The 10,540-nt window shown below is 46.4% G+C and overlaps 1 pseudogene; it reads right to left on the reverse strand.

Annotated features, from left to right (window-relative positions):
- Positions 1-9,448: 9,448 nt before the first annotated feature.
- Positions 9,449-10,142, reverse strand: LOC104989957 (annotated as a pseudogene).
- Between the last annotated feature and the right edge of the window lie 398 nt (positions 10,143-10,540).

The following is a 10,540-nucleotide window of genomic DNA, read 5'->3' on the forward strand; positions in this document are numbered from 1 at the left end:
GTGTGTTGGGGGGGCGGGGGTTGCGGGGGTGGGAGAAGCCGCCATCTTCTGGGATCCAATTCTTGAAACTTGCTGGTTCCACCGAGACACCAACTGTATGGTGGTTTCAACAGTGACCCCATGGAGGAGGTTCCCCTCTGTGACCCAGTCTCCTAGCCTAGAAAAGGATGCCCACAGTCCCCTCTGTTTAGCTTTTTATTTTTGCAGTTTTGGGAAAATTTGCCAAATACACCCTTTTTCTTGGCAAAGGAAATTTTCATCTACCCATCTGAGTCAGAACTCTATTTGTTCTTTCAAGATTTATGTAATTCCACTGTTCATTAGCTTCTCAGGGTTGTCATAACAATGTTGAGAGTCCTTTGGACTGCAAGGAGATCAGATCAGCCAATCCTAAAGGAAATCAACCCCGAATATTCATTGGAGGGACTGATGCTGAAACTGAAGCTCCAATACCTTGGCCACCTGATGCAAAGAGCTGACTCATTAGAAAAGACCCTAATGCTGGGAAAGATTGAGGGCAGGAGAAGTGGGTGACAAAGAGTGAGATGGTTGGATGGCATCACAGACTCAACGCACATGAGTTTGAGCAGCCTCCGAGAGATGGTGAAGGACAGGGAAGCCTGGCGTGCTGCAGTCCATGGCGTCCCAAAAAGTTGGACATGACTGAGGCATTGAATGAGACAAAACACGCGGGGTGGCTTTAACACAACAGACATTTATTCTCTCACAGTTCTGGAGGCTAGAAATCCAAAACCAAGGGCTAGGAGGGCCATGTTCTCTCCAAAGGCTCTGGGAAGAGTCTGGCCCAGGTCCTTCTCGGGGCCTCTGGTGCTGGCTGGAAATCCTCGGGGGTGTTTGGCTTGTAGGCTCATCCCTCCTATCGGGCCTCTGTGGTCACACGGTTTCTCCTCTGTCTATGTCTCCATGTGACCTCTCTTTCCTCAGTCTCTCCTTTTCTTATAAGGACACCAGTTGTATAGAATTAAGAGCCCACCCTTCTCCAGCATGACCTCAGCTTAACTTTCATCATAATTACATCTGCCAGGACCCTGTTCCCAAATAAGGTCAGAGTTACAAATCCTGGTGGCTTAGATGGTTAAGAATCTGCCTGCAATGAGGGAGACCTGGGTTTGATCCCTGGGTTGGGAGTATTCTTGCCTGGAGAATCCCATGGACAGAGGAGCCTGGTCTACTGGATAGCAAAGAGTCAGACACAACTGAGCTACTCACACATGCATATCATAATTTTTATCTTTTCTTACTCAAGGACATGGGATGTCCCTTCCTTTGTTCCTATTCTGTGTGTTGTCATCCAGGAAGATTTTTTAATTTTCCTCATAAAAAACCATGCCTTTCTTCCTAAATTTATTTCTGAGTATTTCATCATTTCTCTCTATATTGTGAATGCATTTTTTAAAAAAATTATGTTACTCTATTGCCAGAGTGTAGGAAAGCTGTTGTTTTTGTGTATTTATCTTGGACCCGGACAGCTAACCAAAGTCTCTTATTTATTCTAGGTATTTTTTTAAATAATTTTATTTATTTATTTATTGGCTGTGCCACGTCCTCATTGCTGTGAGGACTTTTCTCTAGTTGTGGTGTGCGGGCTTCTCACTACAGTGGCTTCTCTCGTTGCAGAGCACAGACTCCAGGGGAGTTGGGCCTCAGTAATTGCAGCTCCTGGGCCCTAGAGCACAGGCTCAGCGGTTGTGGTGCATGGGTTAAGTTGCTCCGTGGGATCTTCCCAGACCAGGGATCCAACCTGTGTCTCCTGCATTGGCAGGCAGATTCTTATCCACCAAGCCACCAGGAAAGCCCCTAGGGTTTTTGTTGTTATTTTTTCACTAACTAGCATATTGGGGGTTTTCCAGGTACACAAGCCTATAAATAAGGAAATGATAGAGTGTTCCATCTTGGAATGTTGTGCAGCAGAGAGGAAGAATGAACTAGAGTTATGTTAGCATTAAGCTTTTCCAGATGGTAGCGTTCAGTGAGGAAAAGAGTTTGCATGCTGCAACCACAAGACCGCGCCTGTTGCAGCGAATATCCATCCTGTGTGCCGCAGCTAAGACCCGGTGCAGACACATACAGAAATAAAAGCAGGGGGAAGCTATGGATTGGGAGCAGGGGCATGGAGGGCACGTGTTTCCCCCACTGAAGGACAGGAAAAATGGGAAGGGACAGCAAATACCATCTTCACGGGATGTAAAGTGAAAGCCTGGAGCAGTGGGGCTCAAGCTCAGGGGTAGGTGGGGCCAGACTGGGGAGCCAAAGGCAGGTACTTGCAGCTTAGAGGCAGCTGGGGGATATGAGTCAGCATCCCATAGACAGCAAGTCACATCCATGGACCGCCTGGCTCAGGTGGTGGTGGCAGCCAGTGGATTCCTCCTTTGAGTTAATTCTCTCACCTTGACAATAATGAGAGAGTAGCAACGCTGCTTCTCCTGGTTCCGTCCTTCATTGGCTTGTAATCCATCCAGTATACTCAGAGGCCCACACGCTTTTTCTGTAATTGGCCAGAAACAGTAAATATTTGGGGCTCTGAGGGCCAGCTGGTCTGTGTCCCATCTGCTTAACTCCTCTGTTGTAGTGACAGCAGCCATATTATTCGCATACTGCCTGAGGCTGCTTTAAGACCATATGTACCTAAAATTCCTATCGAGCCCTTTATGGAAATCATTTACCAGCCCTGTCACAGACTACCAATGTCTTCCAAGTCAGTAAACACCCTTCCTCACCACCACTTTCAGTCACTGCATTTTGCTTCCCTTCCATTTGTTGTTGCTTAGTCAGTCATGTCTGACTCTGCGGCCCCACAGACAGTAGCCGGCCAGGCTCCTCTGTCCATGAGATTTCCCAGGCAAGGATACTGAAGTGGATTGCCATTCCCTTCTCCAGGGGACCTGCCAGACCCAGGGATAGAACCTGAGTCTCCTAGATTGGCAGGTGGATCCTTTACCAGTGAGCCACCTGGTAAGCCCTTCCCTTCCATAGATATGTCCAAAGTTGTTCTGCTGAGAAGGTTAATTTCCCAGGCAAATGCTCTGAAAACCGAGTTTGCTGGGACTTTCGGTGGTCCAGTGGTTGGGGCTTGGTGTTCCCAATGCAGGGGGGCCGGGTTCGATTCCTGATCAGGGAGCTGGGATGCCACATACTACACAGCGTGGTCTTAAAAAAGTTTGGCAGCAATGGAAGAGACCTTCTGAATTTGAAAAGCAATGGGACAAGGGTTCCCCAAGCCCTGCCTGACTTCTGTCCCAGCCCAGTCCTGGTCTCTAATCTCTGAAGGGCTGAAAAATGGACATTTTCTAAGTCATGTCTGCAGACCCAAGATCTTGCAACTTTGCAAACCCCTAAATTAAGGCCACCTCTTTAGGAATCCCACTGGCCCTGTACTGATCATTCAGGACAGTCCCTGTTGGTCCCTGCAACCTGGTCCCGGCCACACCGAACTGTTTAAAAGGAGCTCTTTGAAAGTTTCCTCCTTAATTACAGTGTAAGCTTTGCTAAAGAATCCCTTGCTTGCCTGGGGTCATGATACATTAAGCTTACGGGGTGAGGGCGGGAGGGGGGACTTGTTGGATTCTGGAGGAGGATTCAAGAAGGAAGCTTGAACCAGTTTTTCTAGTTCCCAGGCACTCTCAAGATTCTTCTCTGGGTTTACTTTTCTTAAGTATAAATACAACCCGGATTTGCAGAGGACCTGGGGCTTTTTGTCACCCGGGACCCTTCAGGGCCAATGGGGAAAGCAAATTGTTTAAAAAGTGTTGCCTCTTAGGCATTTCTTTTTTTTTTTTCATAAAAGAGAAAAAAATCTTTGGACCCTATAACCTTGGACTTCTGTCAAGTTTCCTCAGACCATTTTCACTTGAAAAATATAAGCCTTTCTCCTCCTGACCCAAGAGAGTATTTCTTGAAAGAACAGTGGTGTTTGAACAGCCAAAGCTCTCAAGCTTGGCTCTACACCTGTGTATTTATCACGTCAAAACCCCACATGCACATGTCACCTTGCAACCGACTTTTAGCTGGATTGATTGGAAAAGCCAGAAAGAAATAAGAAGCAATCGTGATAATCATTTTTCAGAGGCCTGGCACGTACTCCCATCAGCTCCCAGCCTTCCCCATAGTCCTCAAGCCTCCGTGGATCATGACCCAGAGGCTCCTCCATCTGCTCAGTGGAGCCCACGGACCTGGCGCTAATGCCAGGACTGGGGCCGCCCTCCACCATGTAATGAATCAAGAAACCCCAAAGATGAGAAGTCAGGGGCCCTGCACCAGAGCTGATCTGCTACACACCCTGGTCTGCCCAGACTCCTGGACTCCCATCTTGTTTCCTTGGTTTGAGGACTAGAGATATCTATGCTGTCACAAGCAAGGGGATCATTTAAGCCTCATAATAGCACCTGGCTGTGACATAAAGCATTTAAGTAATGGCTCAGGATCAGCCAGCTGGTAAGTAGGTTGAGAACGTAAGACTTTGAACCCTAGCATGTCTGACTCCAGGGTCTGGGTTTTGGGTTTTGTTTTTTTTTTTTTTTAACTTTAATTGCTATAAAATAAAAAAAGGGGGAGTACTTTAGAGTTGGTTTAACATTTATTTTAAACTTTTTTTTTTCCCCTGGGGTTATACAATGATTCATGGTCATTATAGAATTAGGAAATCTTCATTTATTTTTTAAAATATCTTTAGGCCATAGCCTAGGGCATGTGGGATCTCAGTTACCCAGCCAGGGATTGAACCCATGCTCCTTGCACTGGAAGCTTAGCCACTGGACTGCCAGGGAAGAGCAATTTCATTATTATTAACTGAACTTTTGGCAAAACTCTAATACAGACTGATGATAAACAGGGCAGTACCTCTTGGCTTAGGTGTGAAGATGGAGAAAAAGGATAACTTTTCATCTCCTGCCACCTGCCAATCAACATTTTCCTGGTCACGGGGGTGGGGGATGGCGGGTGGAGGGTATGAATCCTGCCAAGAGATGAGAAAGCAAGGATGTAAAAGTTAAAGGATAGAACTGCTGGGGTCAGGAGCTTCTGTTTTAAGTGACAGTGACCTGGCCTGTTAGTGAATCGTACTCAAGTGTCTTAGAGTTTAAAGATAATAATAATAATAAAAAGATGCTGTGGCATAATAAGAAATACGTATTTGGCCTCTCCCTCCATCCATTTCTAGGACATAACTAGCACATGACTCCTAGACCCCTTGGAATCTCTGGAGTAAAAAATGTCTTCTCTATGTTAATGAGATGATTGGTGACTGGGGCTCCCGAGTAGCCTCAGGATGGGGGTTGGTGGCCATGGGAACCACCACCTACTTAGAAGGCTGGGACTTCCAGCCCTGCCTCCTGACCTTTGGGGAAGAGAGAGGGGCTGGAAGTTGAGTTAATCGCAGGTTGCCAAAGACTTACTCAAGGGTGCCTGCCTAATGGAGAAGGCAATGGCACCCCACTCCAGTACTCTTGCCTGGAAAATCCTATGGACGGAGGAGCCTGGTAGGCTGTAGTCCATGGGGTCACTGAGGGTCGGACACGACTGAGAGACTTCACTTTCATTTTTCACTTTCATGCATTGGAGAAGGAAATGGCAACCCACTCCAATGTTCTTGCCTGGAGAATCCCAGGGATGGGGGAGCCTGGTGGGCTGCCATCTATGGGGTTGCACAGAGTTGGACACGACTGAAGTGACTCAGCAGCAGCAGCAGCCTGCCTAATGGAAGATCCATAAAACTACGTGGACAATGGATTCCAAGAGCTTCCGGGTTGTTGAACACCTAGAGGTGGGAGAGGGCCTGGCAACTCAGGGCCCCACCCCCAAACTTATCTGTCTCTTCTACCTGGCTGTGCCTGAATCATATCCTTTATAATAAACTGGCAATCTAGCAAGTGTACAGTTTTTCATGAGTTCTTTGAGCCTTCTGGCAAATTATCAAACCTGAAAAGGTGTTCATGGGAACCCCCAATTTATAGCCAGTTGGTCAGAAGTGCTGGAGGCCTGGGCCTGTGATTGGCATCTAAAGTGGGGTCAGTCTCTCTTTTTTGTAATTGGAAGATAATTGCTTTATAATACTGTGTTGGTTTCTGCCATATATCAACATGAATCAGCCGTATGGCCCATCCTTCTTGAACCTCCTTCCCACCTCCCAGCCTATCTCACCCCTCTGGTTTGTCACAGAGCATCAGGTTTGAGCCCCTGTGTCATACAGCAAATTCCCACTGGTTATCTGTATTGCATTTGTAATGTGTGTGTTCCAATGCTGCTGTCTCCATCCATCCCACTCTCCTCTCTCCCCTCTGCCTGTGTCCGTAAGTCTGTTCTCCTTGCAAGTAGGTTCATCAGTACCATCCTTCTAGATTCCATATACATGGGCCAGTCTTATGAGGCTGAGGAGTTAGTATCCTAATGCGTTAAATTGTGGGAAACCCCCCACCCCGCCCCCCGCCATACACCTGGTGTGAGCGGTGAGGAGTAGAGAAAAAAACATGCTTCTCCCTTTAGAGGCTCTTCATTTCTCCTCCACGAAGTGTCTTAAATCTTTAACATAAAAAAAAATTATTTCAAAGCATCTTGCCATTCGGACCGGAAGGAGAGCTGAGCCCACAGACAGCAAACAGAATGCAATTTTACTGAACCCGACACAGTTTTCTTAGCTCTGATGCTCATAGAATTCATGTGCTGGCTAAAAAGACAGTTTATGGTTGTCTGCTGAAATTTCCAGAGTGGTAACGTAGAAATGTGGCTAATATTTTTATTTTTTCTCTTAGGGAAGTTAAAATTTTCTCCGAAGGAATATCTTCAAATAGCTCTTGCTTTGACCCCAGGTGATTTTAATTAAAATCGGAGTAGAGAATTCCCTGGTGGCCCAGTGCTTGCGACTCTGAGCTTTCATTGCCAAGGGCCCGGGGTTCCATCCCTGGTCAGGAAACTAAGATCCCACAGCTGAGAGGCGCAGCCAAAAAAATTTAAAAATTAAATAAATAAATAAAATAATGATAATAGTTAAAAAAAAAAAAAGACTGATGGTTCCTGAAATGCTAGTTCCTGAGAAGGAGGATTTAGGCATGGCAATGTACTTTAAATGTTGGGGGTTGGTCTTCAAGTGGGATCTTCTTAGAAAGCCCAGACTTTACTTGGATTGTACCCTTATTTGGGTTGTCTTGCTACTGGGGTGCTGATGGAAATGGGAGCAGGGAGATAGCCCTCTATGTGTATGCGTGCTAAGTCGCTTCAGTCATGCGACCCTATAGACTGTAGCTCGCCAGGCTCCTCTGTCCATGGGATTCTCCAGGCAAGAATACTGGAGTGGGTTGCCATGCCCTCCTGTAGGGGATCTTCCCGACCCAGGGATTGACCCCCAAGTCTCTTATGTGTTTTGCATTGGCAGGCAGGTTCTTTACCACTAGCGCCACCTGGGAAGCTCCATAGACCCCTATAATAATAGCCAAACATCACATAGCACCTAGGATGCTTTCTACGTGCTTCCCAAGTATAAACTCATTTAAACCTCAAAACGACCCCTTGAGGTAGGTCCTTTGCAACCTCTCTAAGACCACACAACCAGCAAGAGTCACAGGACCTTGACGCATCCTGCCTCCTGCCCTTCAGAGAGGCTTGGTTTCTGGCTCTGCAGCTGCCTAGCCGGGCAGGCTTGGACACTTATGTTCTCGGAGCCTCATTCCCCAGCTGCAGAACAAGGGTGATTCTGGAGTTGTTGGGCAGCCTTGAAAGCACCCGATGTGGGTGCTGCCCAGAGGAAAGTTGTGCTCATTGTGCTGACCTAGACCTGGGGCAAGCCTGGTACCAGGATTTGGGTTGTGCTGCATCTCCAGACTGAGCTGAGGGTCTGTGCAGGGAGCAGCTGCCAGCGCCCTGGACTGTGCACTGCCCAACTGCACGTGGAAGAATGGGCTAGGCCACTCTGGAAGCCTCTCCCCATAAAACCCTGACATTAAGTATTATTCCTCATTTGCTGTCTCTCCTCCCCACTTCCCTTCCTCTCTGCCCCTAACCCCTTTCAAAAATATACTTATTTATTTATTTGGCTGTGCTGAGTCTTAGTTGCGGTATGTGAGGTCTAGTTCCCTGACCAGGGATTGAACCCAGGCCCCCTGCATTGGGAGTTCAGAGTCTTAGCCACTGGACGATAAGGGAAGTCCTCTCCCCAAGTCAGTTGATCCCTTTCTTTAAGAACCTAACAAGCAGGACAGACAGTGTGAGCGCAGGGCAGGTGCTAGGCAGGATAAGGAGAGGATTAAGCCCTTTGTTGATTGCTCATGCTCTCTCTGCAGAGACAAGCCCTGCAGTATTGCTGAAACATCCTCTTGGAAGCCACGTTCTCTGGGGCCCCATCTGGATGGCCTCTGGCTGGGTGGAGCTCCCACGGGCCCAGCCTTCACGGGGAGGCTGCCAACCTCAGAGCGGGTGAACTAAGGAATTCACTTTGGGTTGGTCTCCATTCTGGGGCCAAGTTGACTCATCTTTGGGGCCAGTTGCTTCAGACCTCAGAGACAAGCCGCATCCTGCCAAGAGGCGTCTGTCTCCCAAATGCAGGGCCCAGGGGTGTGGTCCTTCAAGCATCCCCACCTGGGTCCCCTTCCTCCTCCCATTTCTCCTGGTTTATGGAGGAAACATACAACTTCCTCTTCCAACCTCAGTCCTGTCCCTCCCTTGCTCCAGGTCCCACCCTTTGTGACCTTCTCCAGGATTTCAAGTCTTTTAATTATTCTCTGCATCTCCCAAATCTTCCATCTCTTCCTTTGCATCTTGTAAGCCTGCAGAACTACTTCCTTTTGCTTTTTTTCTTTTTTCTTAGTAAGCCCACAAATTTTATTGATGGACTAGACACAGTATGTAAGACAAAGTTAAATGTTTTGCCTGAGAAATTACACGGTTAGAGTTTCTAACAAATGAGACAGGGCAGGACTGCAGGTTTAGGGGCAACCCTACTGTACTGTATAGTAGTATATCTGAAGTATGACACGTGGAACGTTTCTTAAGTTTTTTTAAAGCTATCAAAGACTAGGATATACATGTGGCTGAAATCTGAGTATAACTGAGAGAATCTTAGACTACAGCAACCATGTTTATCATAAATACAAATTAACTCCATCTTTTAATTCTTACTAAGACAGTATCACTTCTCAGCTGCTTTTTCAGTTACTGTGACTCAGGCATTTGCCTCACAAATATTCAAATTTGTGCCACTGCAAAATTAGATTCCTAGGGCATCTCCGAAAGTTCTTCCTATGATAACCATATTCCTCTTGCCTGAAATGTCCTTGGTATTCCTTCAAGCCCCCTCTGCCATTAAGTCTTGCTAACATCTTTCTAACAACAACAAAATCAATCAACCACTCCTATTCCTTCTGTTATTGTTTTTAACACACTAGAATTTACTTAACTGCTTACTGGCCAAATAGTTTGAAATGATAATCAGTAGGAAAAAATCTCAAATCAAGAGTTTTTATTGTCTTTTTAAAACATCACAACTGAGTCCATAGAACCATCTATCTTGTTTCTGCAGCAGGATCACTGAGATCTTATTCATCAGCCTGCTGAACTGTTCCTTTTTCAGACAACATAGATACCATCCAAAAATTTTCTGATGTCCTTGTTTTTAACTGTGGTGGCTTGCTGAATCAAAGCAGCTGAATTTGACACAAGTTCAATGTCATTTCCTTCAAGAATCAACTCATCTTTCTGGGCTTGAGATACTGAACAGGCAACCCCTGGCCTCATTCGAACCCTGCGTATGTATTTTTCACCCAAAAAATTTCGGATTTCCACAAGAGAACCATTCTCCTGAATAACAACGTTGATGGGGAAGTGGGCATACACCGACCTCATCTTGTAACGGAAACCCAGTGTAACACCCTTGATCATGTTCTGTACGTGACTACAGATTGTGCGAACAGTGGCCAGTTCCTTTCTGTTTCCCCACCATTTGTCAACACGGAGCCTCTTCTTTTTCTTTCCAAGGAGACTGAGTTCTACATTGATGTGATTGAAGTCCCTCCGCAGGGTGCCTCTGGGGCCCTTCACAATAACTGTCCGTCCCTTCAAGTTAATGTCGACATTTTCTGGGATGTCGACAGTCTGGTTGCTGAGAATGGTCTTCATTCTCACAGTAGATGCGGCAAAAAAAAGAGCTGCTTTTTTTTCTTTTCCCTTTTTTCGGTTGCGCTGCAGAGTTTGGAGAATCTTAGTTCCCCGACCCAGAATCGAACCTGTGCCCTCTGCAGTGGGAGCTCGAGTCCTAACCGCTGGATTATAGAAACTAAGTTTTTTCCTTCCAAATGGATGGTCACTTCCTTCCAAATGATAGATTATAGAATCGGCTTCTGCCTTTCACGTATTAAATCATAACACCATCTTCTAGAATTGTAAATAGATCCTCGGCTAGTTCTGTTTATTCATATTATACTTATCATTACTGTCACTTGAAGAATGGAGGAAGAGGTTGGTTATAGTCTATTTGGACACCCCTTGGCTTCCTTATGAGTTGTGTTCCAAGTGTTTCGGACCTAGCAGGGGCTGGATC

This window comes from Bison bison, unplaced genomic scaffold (assembly GCF_000754665.1).
Source record: "Bison bison bison isolate TAMUID 2011002044 unplaced genomic scaffold, Bison_UMD1.0 scf7180017864167, whole genome shotgun sequence".
In the NCBI taxonomy this organism is placed as follows: Eukaryota; Metazoa; Chordata; class Mammalia; order Artiodactyla; family Bovidae; genus Bison; species Bison bison.